Genomic DNA, 13,760 nt, shown 5'->3' with positions numbered 1-13,760 from the left:
TCCTAGGGAATATCCTGTCCGGACCTGGAGACTTATCCACTTTTATATTTCTCAAAAGTGTCATTACTTCCTCTTCTTTGAATCTCATAGTTTCCATAGCTACTCTACTTGTTTCCCTTACCTCACATAATTCAATATCCTTCTCCTTGGTGAATACCGAAGAAAATAAATTGTTCAATATCTCCCCCATCTCTTTTGGCTCTGCAGATAGCTGTCCACTCTGACTCTCTAATGGACCAATTTTCTTTCTTTTTTTTTTCTTTTTTTTTTTCAGAGCCAATAAAATCATAGGAGACCCCTTCCACCCCTGCAACGGACTGTTCCAGCTGCTACGGTCAGGCAAACGCCTCCATTGCCATGCTGTGAGAACGGAGAGGTTGAGAAGAAGCTTCTTCCCAGAGGCTATTAGGACTGTAAACTCCATCTCACCAGGGACTAACCTTTTACTGTACCACTCTACTGCTTTTGTTTTAAATTGCTGTTTTTTTCCCTTTTTCCTTCCGCCTACAATATTTAATATGAAAAAGAACATGTGATTCCGTTCCATTCTGTTTGTAGTTTGTTTGTTTGTCTTTTTGCACAAAGTCCGCGAGCATTGCCACTTTTCATTTCACTGCACATCTCGTATGTGTATGTGACGATTAAACTTGACTTGACTAGACTTGACTTAACCTTCCTGTTCATCGCGGTGTGTCTGCATCACCTTGGCTTTGAACCATGTGAATTTCAGACAGCGCTCCCCCGCTTTCCCTGGCCCCCATCTTTGCGATGTGTGTGTTTCACTCTTCCGGTTTCACTTTCCGGTTTTTCAGCAAATGCCGCGAGATTGACTCGTCGGCAGTATGCTGAAAAATAGCGTAAGTGAGACGGGCACTTTAGCCCTCATCCCGTGTAGGATTTTTCTACCTTTTTGAGGTAATCTCTTATTCTTCTAATTTTCCAGTGAAAGTGATCTTAAACTAGTCTTAATCTCTCTCAATCTGTCAAATTACACCAGGTTAGGTGTGGCCTCAATCTGGCAATGGAGGAGGCCCAAGACAGAAAGGTCGGCATGGGAATGGGAATGGGAAGGGAGATTAAAATGGATAACAACCGGGAGAACGTAGGGCTTGGTGGACTGAGTGTAAGTGTTCGGCAAAATGATTGGCGAGTCTACGCTTGGTCTCACCGATACATTGGAAGTGACATTGGGAATCAGAGATGTAAAACTTGTACCTTGTGCTTCTTCGCTCACCTCCATCCTAGGACCCCAGCAGTCCTTCCAGTTGAGACAGGTTCATGTCCACCTCGTCTAACCTCATCTACTGCATCCTGAGTTGCCAATTTGGTCTCCAAAGTAATACGAAACATCGCATATCCATGTTCTCCTAAGATGCTACATGACCTGCTGAGGTGCTCCAGCTTCTGCAGTTCCTTGTCTACATTCCACAACCCAGTAGTCAATCCGGTTGTTGGAGAGAATTGTGTATTTGACCCGAATCGGGCAGCACACAAAGACCATGTTGTAGAGCTGTGGTTTCTCGAACAAGTCAGGTTATTCAAGGCCTTAAGGGCCTGTCCCACATGCCGGCATCATTGACTGATGTATCAGGTCACTGAAAAAGTCGCGGCGTGATGATGTATCGACGCACAGTGTTTCCTCAAGTGCAACACATTTTTTTTGTTGCAGCTGGATTTTGAAATGTTCAAACTCTTTTGGCGACCCTGATATGACGCGGGCAGTCGCCGAAAAAATCGCCGAGGGCCAGGCCCTTTAACAATATATACTGGGATAAGCTTGGGGAGAATCCAAAATGTTTCAAAGATTCACAGCACCCACTGCCTCTTGTATTGTGTTTCAATGGTTCCAGGCAGATTTTTACATTTTTTAAATAATACATGTTATCATAGTTTCTTTGTGGTCCTTAATCTTTGTTTTCTCTGTCACCTTCAACTTTCTGTTTCATCTTAACTAATTAAAAACCCATTGTCTGACAAATGGGTGACAGAGCACCCTTCTTATCTCACGATTAGTTTTTATTGTCCTTGGCCTGGCTCTCAACATTCTATGTTTATCTCTACTCTAACTGGCTGCACCTTGTGATCTAAACACCTCCTAAACCTATCTATTGCCTCACCTTGCAAGACTTTCAAGAGTCGTACTGAGTGCAAACATGCCCTTCAGCCCAACTAGCACACACCAGCCAATATGCCCCATCTACACTCGTCTCACCCGTCCGCTCATGACCCATAACCCTCTAAACCAATCCTATCCATGTACTTGTTCAAATGTCTCTTGAATGTACCTGTCTCAATTATCTCCATTGGCAGCTCGTTCCATACACCCTTGGGTTCCTATTAAATCTTTTCCCCCCCTCACCTTAAACTTACATCCTCTTATTCTTAATTCCTTTGCTCTGGGCGAAAGAAACTGCATTTACCTTCACTATGTTGGCCTCTTTTCCATTCGTGCTTTCCCAGTATGTACACTCTTGGGTTAATTACAGTACTAAATTGCCCAATATATTTAATGTTTCCAGAATTTCCTACATCATTGGTAAATCTGCATTTAATTGACCTCAAGACTAATGTTTTCTTCTTCCGGTACTCAAATCGGAACTGTACACAGTATCCCAATGAAATTATCATCAAAACCCCGCATAGATGTGGCTATGTTTTGTACTTTAGGCCAGCAAACTATTTGCTCTGCTAATTACTTCCACATTGCCTTTCTGTATCTCATGGTCTGGAACAAGAAATCCTTCCATGTACCAACTAGCTTCTCACTGTTGCATCTTGTTCTTCTATACTTCCCACCAGAATGCGTAACCTCATGTTTTCAAATATTCTATTCCATCTACAACCTTCTTGTCCGATCCATTAACCATCTGTCTCATTATGTGGACTCTTCATAGTTTACTTTTCTAACCATTTCCGTATCACCTGCACATTTGCATTCATCATATTCTGACATTTTGTTGATAACAAAGTAATGATATCTGTAGCACTTGCTACTATGAGTTTGTCCAAAATGTGAAAATTGACATTTAATATTTCCCGTTGTTTGCTGTCCTTAACCAATCTCTATTCATATTCTTATGTTACCAACAACTCCACGAAATATCTTACATTATCATTTCTATAATTAATTTGTGTTCTGAATTAATAAAGGATCTTTGACAGGGCCGCTAGGTGAATTATTTAACATGACGATACTAGTTTATCAATAAGATGTGTTTTTCTTTTGTGCAGCAATTCCTTATTTTCCCCGCACTTGTGTAAAAGTTACCAAATTCATAAGTCAAATCCCAACGTGACTCAGTGGTGGAGTTGTGATTGTATTGCTGCTTGCTGCTTGGATTTGACTCCATAGAGCTTTAAAAGTATTATGTATAAATATAGGAACATGAAAGACAAGCAAAGGACTGCAGATCCATCTAAACTGCCCCTTATAATTGCTTAATACATTATTCATTCCCAGGAAGCCATCTGAGAAAAGTGAAAGCACAGATGTTTGAAATGAACAGGTCAGATTTATTCTGAAGGCAACTTCCTCAGAAAAAGGTGATCCCTACCCCACTCAAAAGATGCTCCAATTCTTGTAAAAGAATACAGTGAAGTAACGTACACCATGCAAGCTGGTAACTTGCTTCAATGGTCCAGCGAAATAATATAACCGTTTATGGCAATAGTGTTTACATTAATGAGGGTTAAGCATAAAGATTTAGTTTGGAGATACAGCGCGGAAACAGGCCATTAGACCTACCGAGTCCGTACCGACCATCGTTCCTCACACACTAACGCTGTCCTACACACACCAGTGTGGGAGGAAACCGAAGATCTCTGAGAAAACCCACCCCGGTCACGGGGAGAATGTACAAACTCCATACAGACAGCACTCGTAGTCAGATTCAAACCCTGGTCTCAAGAGCTGGAAGGCAGCAACTCTACCGCTGCGCCACTAGGCCGCCAGGGTTGACAAGGGCAAGGCTGTATACGTTGCTATTTGGACTTATGCAGGGGCTTTGATAAGATTCCACGTGGTAGGCTGCTCCGGCATCATGTAGGATGCAAGAAGAACTAGCTAACTGGATGCAGAATTGGCTTCATGGAAGGAAGCAGAGGGTGATGGTGGTGGAAGGCTGTTTTTTTCAGACTGGAGATGTTTGGCTAATGGTGTGCCTGGGGCATTGGTGGTGGACCCGTAACTATTTGTGGTTTACATCAATGATTTGAATGAGACTGTACACAGCAGAGAGCCAGAAAGTCATACAGCATGGAAACAGACCCTTAGGCCCAACTTGCGCATGCATACCCACCAAGATGCCCAAACCACACTGGTCTCACTTTCCCAAGTTTGACCAATGTCCCTCTAAACCTTTCCTATCCATCTACCTGACCAAATGTCTTTTAAATGTTGTTATATAATCTGAATCAACCAGCTGGTAACTCGTTCCATACACCGACAACCTTTTCAAGTGAGGAAGAGATTTACACTCTCTGTCTCCGAACAGGTCTACTACCATTAGGTGCTCTCAATGTGAGAGATGTTTTCAATGTGACAACTTAGATAAACAGGATACTGTTTTGTGGGCACCCATGTTCTTTGACCATCTTGAGTTTCCAGTCGAATGTCACTTCAACTCCCCTTCCCACTGTCATCGGTCTTCTCTACTGTTACAATGAGACCAAACAGACACTATAGGAACATCTCATGTTCTGCTTGTGCAACCTACAACTCAATGGTACGAACATTGAATTTCCAGTTTCAGGTAACCCACCCCCCCCCCCCCCCCCCCCGTTTCTTTCCCGCTCCAACAGTCCACCCATGGTCTTCCTCCCTTTGTTCACCTTTTCAAACCTTGCCTCACCCCCCCCCCCCCCCGCAACCCTTGCTACCAAGGTGTGTTAACCTTCACTACCTGATTTTCATCTGCTCATCATCTACATACCTATTCCACCTACATTTCTGCTCCCATGGTTCACCTTTCTTATCCCCTCCCCTACCTGGTTGTATCTGCCTCCCTTTCCTGGTTCTACCTATCACCTTCCAGTCTCTGCCTCAACATTCCCCCATCCGTCTCCCCTACATGGCTCTAAATACCCCTCACCTTCACTCCCATTCTCCTGGTTCCATCGGTAGACAAAATTGCTGGAGAAACTCAGCGGGTGCGGCAGCATCTATGGAGCGACGGAAATAGGCAACGTTTCGGGCCGAAACCCTTCTTCAGACCCTTCTTGGAATTAATGTAATCACTATTGCCATAAACCATTCTTCAGAAATAGTTTCGGCCTGAAACGTTGCCTATTTCCTTCGCTCCATAGATGCTGCCACACCCGCTGAGTTTCTCCAGCAATTTTGTCCTCCTTTGATTCTACAGCATCCGCAGTTCCTCTTGAACACTCCTGGTTCCATCTGTCATCTACCAGCATTGTTTCACCCTTCTCTTTCACCTCTTTACACTCCTTAATTTTCCTCTTCACCCACTCCTGCTCCAAGGCTTTAATTTTAAATATGGACCATTCCTTTCTCAACACTGAGTTCCTCCAGATTCTGGTATCAATAGTCTCTTGTTGCACTTCTTGGAAAAGTCAGTGTCAGCTTCAGTCAAGGACTGGAAGGTTAGGTTAATTATTGTCATGTATACCATGGTTCAGTGAAAAGTTTTGTTTTGCTTGCTATTCAATCAAATCGGATAAGACCTTGTATAAATACAACCAAGCCAAATCCATGGATGAGGAATAGAGTGAAGGAAAGATGCAGAATAGAAAGATAGAAAATAGGTGCACGAGTTGAGGTACAGGTGCCCTTCAATCCAGTGCAGCCATTCAATATGATCATGGCTGATCATCCAAAATCAGTACCCCATTCCTGCTTCCTCACCATACCCCTCTATTCCGTTAGCCCAAAGAGCTATATCTAACTCTCTCTTGAAAACATCCAGTGAATTGGCCTCCACTGATTTCTGTGGCAGAATTCCACAGATTCACAACTCTCTGGGTGAATGCTAGATTTACAGGTTGAGAAGATATTTAAAAGAGTAGGGGGTTAGTGATAGATTCTGCTCTGGGACCAACAAACAAAGAGTCACCATGTTTTGGCACCATCATTCTTTCAGGAATCAGGAATGTACTTTGTGACATAGACTGAAAGCAGCAGCTTTGGACTTACCCATATTTAAATTGAGGAAATGTGTGGTCTTGTAGCAATGAATGTTATACATAAATATGAAAACTCAAAAGTGGCAAAGAGGTCAGTAGTTGTAAGAAGATCATAATATGGTGAAGTTGGGTATTGTCAGGTTTGCTTGTGAAAGGATGCATTTACAAGAGATGTCAAATGGAGAGAACTGGCGGACTGTGGTGGTAAGTGTTTGAAAGGGAAATTCACTGGAGCTTCCAGATGATCAGGAATAGAGAGTAGACACAAAATGCTGGAGTAACTCAGGGGGACAGGCACATCTCTGGTGAGAAGAAATGGGTGGTATTTGGGACCCTTTTTGAGTGATTTTAGTAGTGGAGAGAAAGCTGGAAAAGAAGTGAGGGCGGGGCAAGTTGAGGGGGATATCATTAGCAGATGAGGGGATGAAGATGAAGAGGAGACTAAAGGGTATCAGATAAAGAGAGAAGCGGAGTGAAATAAAGAGCCAGAGAGAGGAATATAGGTGGAAGGGGATGTGAGGAAAGAGGGCCAGGATAGTGGGAGAAGTGGATGTGGGACACAGGAAAGAGAAGTGAAGGAGGAATGTTACTTAAAAGTTTAGAATCCCATGTTCATACTGTTGGGTTTTCACACGTCCTCACTCTAGCAATGGAGGAAGCCCTGCGCAAAGGTCGAAATGGGAATGGGAAAGGGAGTTAAAATGATTAGCAACCGAGAAATCTAGAAAGTCTTGGTGGACTAAGCACAAGTGTTCAGTGAAATGTTCGCCTTATCTATGGTTGGTTGTGCCAATATAAAGGAGGCCACATCGGGGGCAAGGAGTGCAGTCAAAGTAGGTAGAGAGGTAGACATGACCCTCCATCTCACATAGAAGGGCTGCTGGGGTCCCTCGATGGATGTGAGCAGGGTGGTGTAGAGACTGGTCTTACATCTCCTGTGGTTTCAGGGGATAATACCTGGGAAGGGGGCAGTTTGGGCTTTAAGGAATGAGTGAACCACAGATTTGCAAAGGGAGCCGTCTCTGCGGAAAGCCGTAAGGGGTGAGGATGGGTAGATGTAACTGGTGGTAGGATCATGTAGAATTAGTGAACATGGTTAAAAAGGATACAAATAAATAAATAGGTGGAATAGCATGATTTGGTGAACTATGTAGAAAACTGCAGGTAAGTGTAGGAGGATGAGGATTGGTTCAGCACATTCATGGCCACAAACTATAACATGTTTCACTTGGAAAAGGGATATTTTAATTGTGAAGGTAAAGATCTAATTGAAGAGCACAAATGCAGGGTCACTGAAACAGCTAATATGGTTTTTGGAAGCAACAATACATTCAATACTTTTGAAGAGATTGGAGTTTGTCCTTGGCATTAGAAAAACATATTAGATAACCTGAGCATGAAATACACAATCTCGATGTAATGTCTTTCAATCTATAGTCCAAATGGAGCCAGCTCAATAACCTGGCTCTCAACACCAGCAAAACCAAGGAACTGATTGTGGACTTTGGAAGGGGTAGGATGGGGACTCACAGTCCCGTTTATATCAACGGGTCAATGGTGGAAAGGGTCAAGAGCTCCAAATTCCTGGGCCTGCATATTTCCGAAGATTTCTCCTGGTCCCAGAACACTGATGCAATTATTAAGAAAGCACATCAGCGCCTCTACTTCCTGAAAAGATTACGGAGAGTGTGTTTGTCAAGGAGGACTCTCTCGAACTTCTACAGGTGCACAGTAGAGAGCATGCTGATTGGTTGCATCATGGCTTGGTTCGGCAACCTGAGCGTCCAGGAGCGGAAAAGGCTGCGAAAAGTTGTAAACACTGCCCAGTCCATCATCGGCTCTGACCTCCCGACCACCGAGGGGATCTATCGCAGTCGGTGCCTTAAAAAGTCTGGCAGCATCATTAAGGACCCACAACATCCTGGCCACTCACTCATCTCTCCGCTGCCATCAGGTAGAAGGTACAGGAGCCTGAAATCTGCAACATCCAGGTTCAGGAATAGCTTCTTCTCCACAGCCATCAGACTATTAAACACAACTTCAAACAAACTATGAATTATAACAGCCTATTGCACTTTATCTGTTTATTTATGTGTATATATATATATTCTATGTATATGGACACAATTATCTGATCTGTATTTATGCCGACAATATTCTGTTGTGCTGCAGCAAGCAAGAATTTCATTGTCCTATCTGGAACACATGATAATAAACTCTCTTGACTTGACTTGACTTGACTTGACTTGACTTGACTTGACTTGAGCTTCCAATTCGAGGGGCTGGTATTCCTTAAAGTTATTTCATTGAAATAGTGGCCCACATAACATAAAGTTTTAACTAATCACCTTGTTCACGTGTGAAGATACTCCACAGATGCACTTTAACAACATTTATACTTTGGTATTTGTAAACTTTTAGTCTGAAAACAGATAGAGAATTAAGCCCGTGTCCCACTTTCCCGAGTTACTCACGAATTCTCCCGAGTTTTCCCCTTGATTCAAACTCGGAGATGCCAGCAGTAGGTACTCGGGGCTATTTTTTTTAACGTGGACATTTTTCAACATGCTGAAAAAACGTCCCGATTTACCTGATGCCCCGAGTACCTACGGCTGGCATTATGAGCCGCTACGAAATATCTACGGACTCTTACGGACTCGCTACGGACATTCCCCGAGTTTGAATCAAGGGGAAAACTCGGGAGAATTTGTGATTAACTCGGGAAAATGGGACAGGGGCTTTAAAGTGTCATCATATTAGTTTAGGTTTCAATTCTGTTGCTACAATGGAAATGCAACATTGACCAATTAACCTTAAATACGTTACATTTGATTGTATTTGAATGGCTTTTATAGGAGTGCTGAGTACAAACATTTGATTCTTCAAGTTCAAGTTTACATTTATTTGTCACATGTACCAATAGGTACAGTGAGACGCGAGTTGCCATACAGCCATACAAATAAAAACACATCACACGATAGAATTTAACACAAACATCCCCACACAGAGGAATCAACGTTTCCCACTGTGAGAGAAGGCAATAAAGTTCAGTCATCTTCGTCTTTGTTCACTCGTGGTTGGGGCCTTTGAGGCCTCCGCAGTCGCCGCTACGGTGGCCCGATGTTCAGGCCCTCTTGCCGGATGATGGAGCTCCGGGGTCGGAAGAGCACTATCAGCGGATTGGTTCTCAAGCTTAAACTGTGTGTCACTAATCCCAAATTTATTGTATCAAACCAGAATTATTCAATCTAAGTTTCATTTAGAGACACAGCATGGAAACAGACCTTTCAGCCCATTGAGTCTACTAGGACTATCGACCACTCTTTCACAGTAGTTCTATGATAACCCACTTTCTCATCCATCCTACATTGAAACATATAAGATTGTTAAGGGCTTGGACGCCAGAGGCAGGAAACATGTTCCCGATGTTGGGAGAGTCCAGAACCAGGGGTGTCAGTTTAAGAATAAGGAGTAAGCCAATTAGAACAGAGACGAGGAAACACTTTTTCTCACAGAGAGTGGCGAGTCTGTGGAATTCTCTGCCTCAGAGGGCGGTGGAGGCAGGTTCTCTGGATGCTTTCAAGAGAGAGCTAGAAAGGGCTCTTAAAAATAGCGTAGTCAGGGGATATGGGGAGAAGGCAGGAACGGGGTACTGGTTGGGGATGATCAGCCAAGATCACATTGAATGGCAGTGCTGGCTCGAAGGGCCAAATGGCCTATTCCTGCACCTATTGTCCATTGTCTACATATTGGGACAATTTGCAGAGGCCAATTAACTAATAGACCTGCACAACTTTGGGAGGTGGATGGAAACTGGAGCACCTCGAATAAACCCTCATGGTCACGGGAAGAACGTACACACTCGACATGTGGTGTGGACAGTACTTGAGGATCCCCGGTCACTGGTGCTCATCCAGCTGCATATTGTGTCCTGTTTAATCATTTATTTATCCCCATTGCAAAGATATTTAACACAGTTTGTCAAAGCGATTCAGATTGAATTGGATTGGCCTCTTTCCGCACATGCTAGCTGACGGGCTGAGTGTTTCCAGCATTGGCATAAAATATATTTTGTAACCGTTTCAAAGAAGAGCAGGGAAGCTATCCTCAGTGTTCTATGTAACATTTGTCCAATTAACATTACTTATAAACAGATTAACTTTTCATGGTCACATTGCTGATTGGAGAAGCTTGCTGTTTGCAAATTAGCTGCAGTGTTACTAACTTCAAAAAATAATGAATTGGCTCCAAACCATTTTTGGCATATCCTGAGGCCTGAGGCTGTGAAAGCTGCTCTGTAAGAGCAATTCCTTCTTCCTATTTCATTAACTGAATACAACTTTGTGATGAATGCCTGAGGTCTGAATATGCTTGTATCCATGTATGAATGAATGAGGTGCTGACCATAACACATGTTACATGTAAGGAAACAACTGGAAGGTGTAGTTATCAACCTTCCTTCTGAATAAATTCTAATAGTTGCTGAACAAATGGTGGATTCAGATACTTTTCCTGCAGTTTTCAATGAAAACAGAAGAAGCTTGCATTTATGTAGCACCATTTACATCTCCACTCATGTTGTAAACCAATGACAAGGATTTTCTGTTTCTAAAGAAGAACAGAATGAATATAGAATAGGAGGACATTTGGGGAAAGTACAACTTTCATTTCAAAATCTGATTAAGAAATTAATGGAGGCTTATTCTATCTTGGAAATATTTGTGCAATTGCCATTATGGTTTTATTGAAAACTGAATAACTCTGACCCATTTATCAAAGAGCAGTTAGTGTTGTCTCAGAAAGATGCTGGTGCAGTCAGAAATCAGGATATGCCATCAAAACGGCCAAAAGGGACTTCTGCTCCAAACTGGAGGATGAGACAGATGTTCGGCAGCTGTGGCAGGGCCTGAATGCAATCACCTCCTACAAGGCGAAGAAACCAGGAGGCAGCTCGAATGTCGGCGAAACATCACTCCCTGATGAGCTCAATGCGTTTTACGCACGCTTTGATAGGGAGAATACTGATGTGCCTTCCCGATCCCCCATTCGCTGTGATGGCATTTCAGTTTCAGTCACAGAGGCCGACGTCAGGAAATCCTTCAGAGGGGTGAACCCCCGAAAAGCACCTGGACCTGATGGTATACCCGGTCGTGTTCTAAAAACCTGTGCGGATCAACTGGCTGGAGATTTTACAGACATTTTCAACCTCTCACTTCTGAGGTCTGAGGTCCCCACCTGCTTTAAAAGGGCATCAATTATACCAGTGCCCAAGAAGAGTAAGGTGACGTGCCTCAATGACTATCGACCAGTGGCACTAATGCCGGTGGTGATGAAGTGCTTTGAGAGGTTGATCATGGAGCAAATCAACTCCTACCTCGACAAAAACCTGGACCCACTGTAGTTCGCTTACCGCCACAACAGATCAACGGTGGATGCGACCTCGCTGGCCCTCCACTACGCTCTGGACCACTTGGACAACAAAAACTCATATGTCAGGCTGTTATTCATCGATTACAGCTCGGCATTTAACACAATCATCCCCTCCAAGCTGGTTACCAAACTCGCAGAACTGGGTCTCTGCGCATCCCTCTGCAATTGGATCCTCGACTTCCTCATTCACAGACCACAGTCTGTTCGTATTGGTGGAAATGTGTCAGCCTCGATAACAATCAGCACGGGAGCACCTCAAGGCTGCGTGCTCAGCATCCTGCTGTACTCACTCTATACTCATGACTGCGTAGCCAGTCACAGTGCGAACTCCATCATCAAGTTCGCTGACGACACCACTGTTGTGGGACGTATCACTGATGGGGATGAGTCAGAGTATAGAAGAGAGATCGAGCAACTGTCCATATGGTGCCAGCGCAATAACCTGGCCCTCAACACCAGCAAAACCAAGGAACTGATTATGGACTTTGGAAGGAGTAGGAGGGGACCCACAGCCCCATTTATATCAACGGGTCGATGGTTGAAAGGGTCAAGAGCTTCAAATTCCTGGGCGTGCACATCTCTGAAGATCTTTCCTGATCCGAGAACACTAATGCAATTATCAAGAAAGCTCATCAGAGCCTCTACCTCCTGAGAAGATTACAGAGAGTCGGTTTGTCAAGGAAGACTCTCTCTAACTTCTACAGGTGCACAGTAGAGAGCATGCTGACCGGTTGCATCGTGGCTTGGTTCGGCAATTTAAGCGCCCTGGAGCGGAAAAGACTACAAAAAGTAGTAAACACTGCCCAGCCCATCATCGGCTCTGACCTTCCACCGAGGGGATTTATAGATAGAATAGAATAGATAGAATTTATTTGCCACGCAACCAGGGTCGGTGGAATTTGGGTTGTCAGCAGCGGTACAATAATAAAGAACACAACCACAATAAAAATGTAACACAAACATCCACCACAGCATTCATCACTGTGGTGGAAGGCACAGAACTTGGCCAGTCCTCCTCCATTTCCCCCCGTGGTCGGGACCTCCACCCTCCGCAGCCGTTGCTGCGGGCGTCCAGATGGTAAGGGACAAAGTCAAAGTCAAGGTGAGTCCAGGGTCGGCTCTTCCCAACCAGAGACCGCGGCTTCAGGCTGGTGTAGGCCGCAGGCCGGCGGTCAAAGTTTTAAAGTACCTGCCGTGCCGTAGCCGGAAGCACCACAGTCTGCAGGGCCGGTGGTCGAAGCTCCCCTCCAGGGGTGATGGTAAGTCCATGCTTGACCCGCGGTAGAAGTTGGCCGTGGGCCGGCAGTGATGGCTTCTTCTTCCCCCGGGTCCCCCACGAGGGATCCTGGGCTGTAGACGCTGCCCCAGCTGGAGCTGTGCAGACCGCGCGCGGCTTCAGGCTGCCGGCTGCCCCGGGCCAGCAAAACGGAGCGCTCCCCTCCAGTGAGCCCCAACGAGGGCTCACCCGCTCCACGCCGAGAGTCCACGCTGCGCCCGCCGCTGAAGCCCCGGGCGCGTCTCCGGTAAGGCCGCGCCGATCCTTGCTGTTAGGCCACGGGGGAGGCGACCTGGAAAAAGTTGCCTCTCCGTGGAGGAGGCGGCCAAAACGGTTTCCCCCTTACCCCCCCACACCACCCCCCACACAAAACACACCGAGAAACATCAAAAACATACTTTAAAACATACTAAAAAAATAAAAAAAGTTGAAAATACTAACGCGCTGCTGACAGGGCTGCTGCCACTGCAGCGCCCCCTACTTTATCACAGTCGCTGCCTCAAAAAGGCTGGCTGTATCATCAAAGACCCACACCATCCTGGCCACACATTCATCTCCCTGCTACCTTCAGGTAGAAGGTACAGGAGCCTGAAGACTGCAACAACCAGGTTCAGGAATTGAATTGAATTGAATTGAATTGAATTGAATCCTTTATTTGTCATTCAGACCTTTTGGTCTGAACGAAATGTCGTTGCCTGCAGCCATACATGTAATAATAAACAACACACAATAAACACAAATTAACATCCACCACAGTGAGTTCTCCAAACACCTCCTCACTGTGATGGAGGCAAAAGTCTTAGAGTTACTGTCTCTTCCCTCCTCTTCTCCCTCTGTGCTGAGGCGATACCCCACCGGGCGATGGTAAGTCAGTCCCGCGGTTCAAGCTCCGCGGCCCGGGGGTGGTCGAAGC

Source organism: Amblyraja radiata, chromosome 4 (assembly GCF_010909765.2).
Source record: "Amblyraja radiata isolate CabotCenter1 chromosome 4, sAmbRad1.1.pri, whole genome shotgun sequence".
Taxonomy (NCBI): domain Eukaryota; kingdom Metazoa; phylum Chordata; class Chondrichthyes; order Rajiformes; family Rajidae; genus Amblyraja; species Amblyraja radiata.
This window is presented reverse-complemented; position numbering follows the sequence as displayed.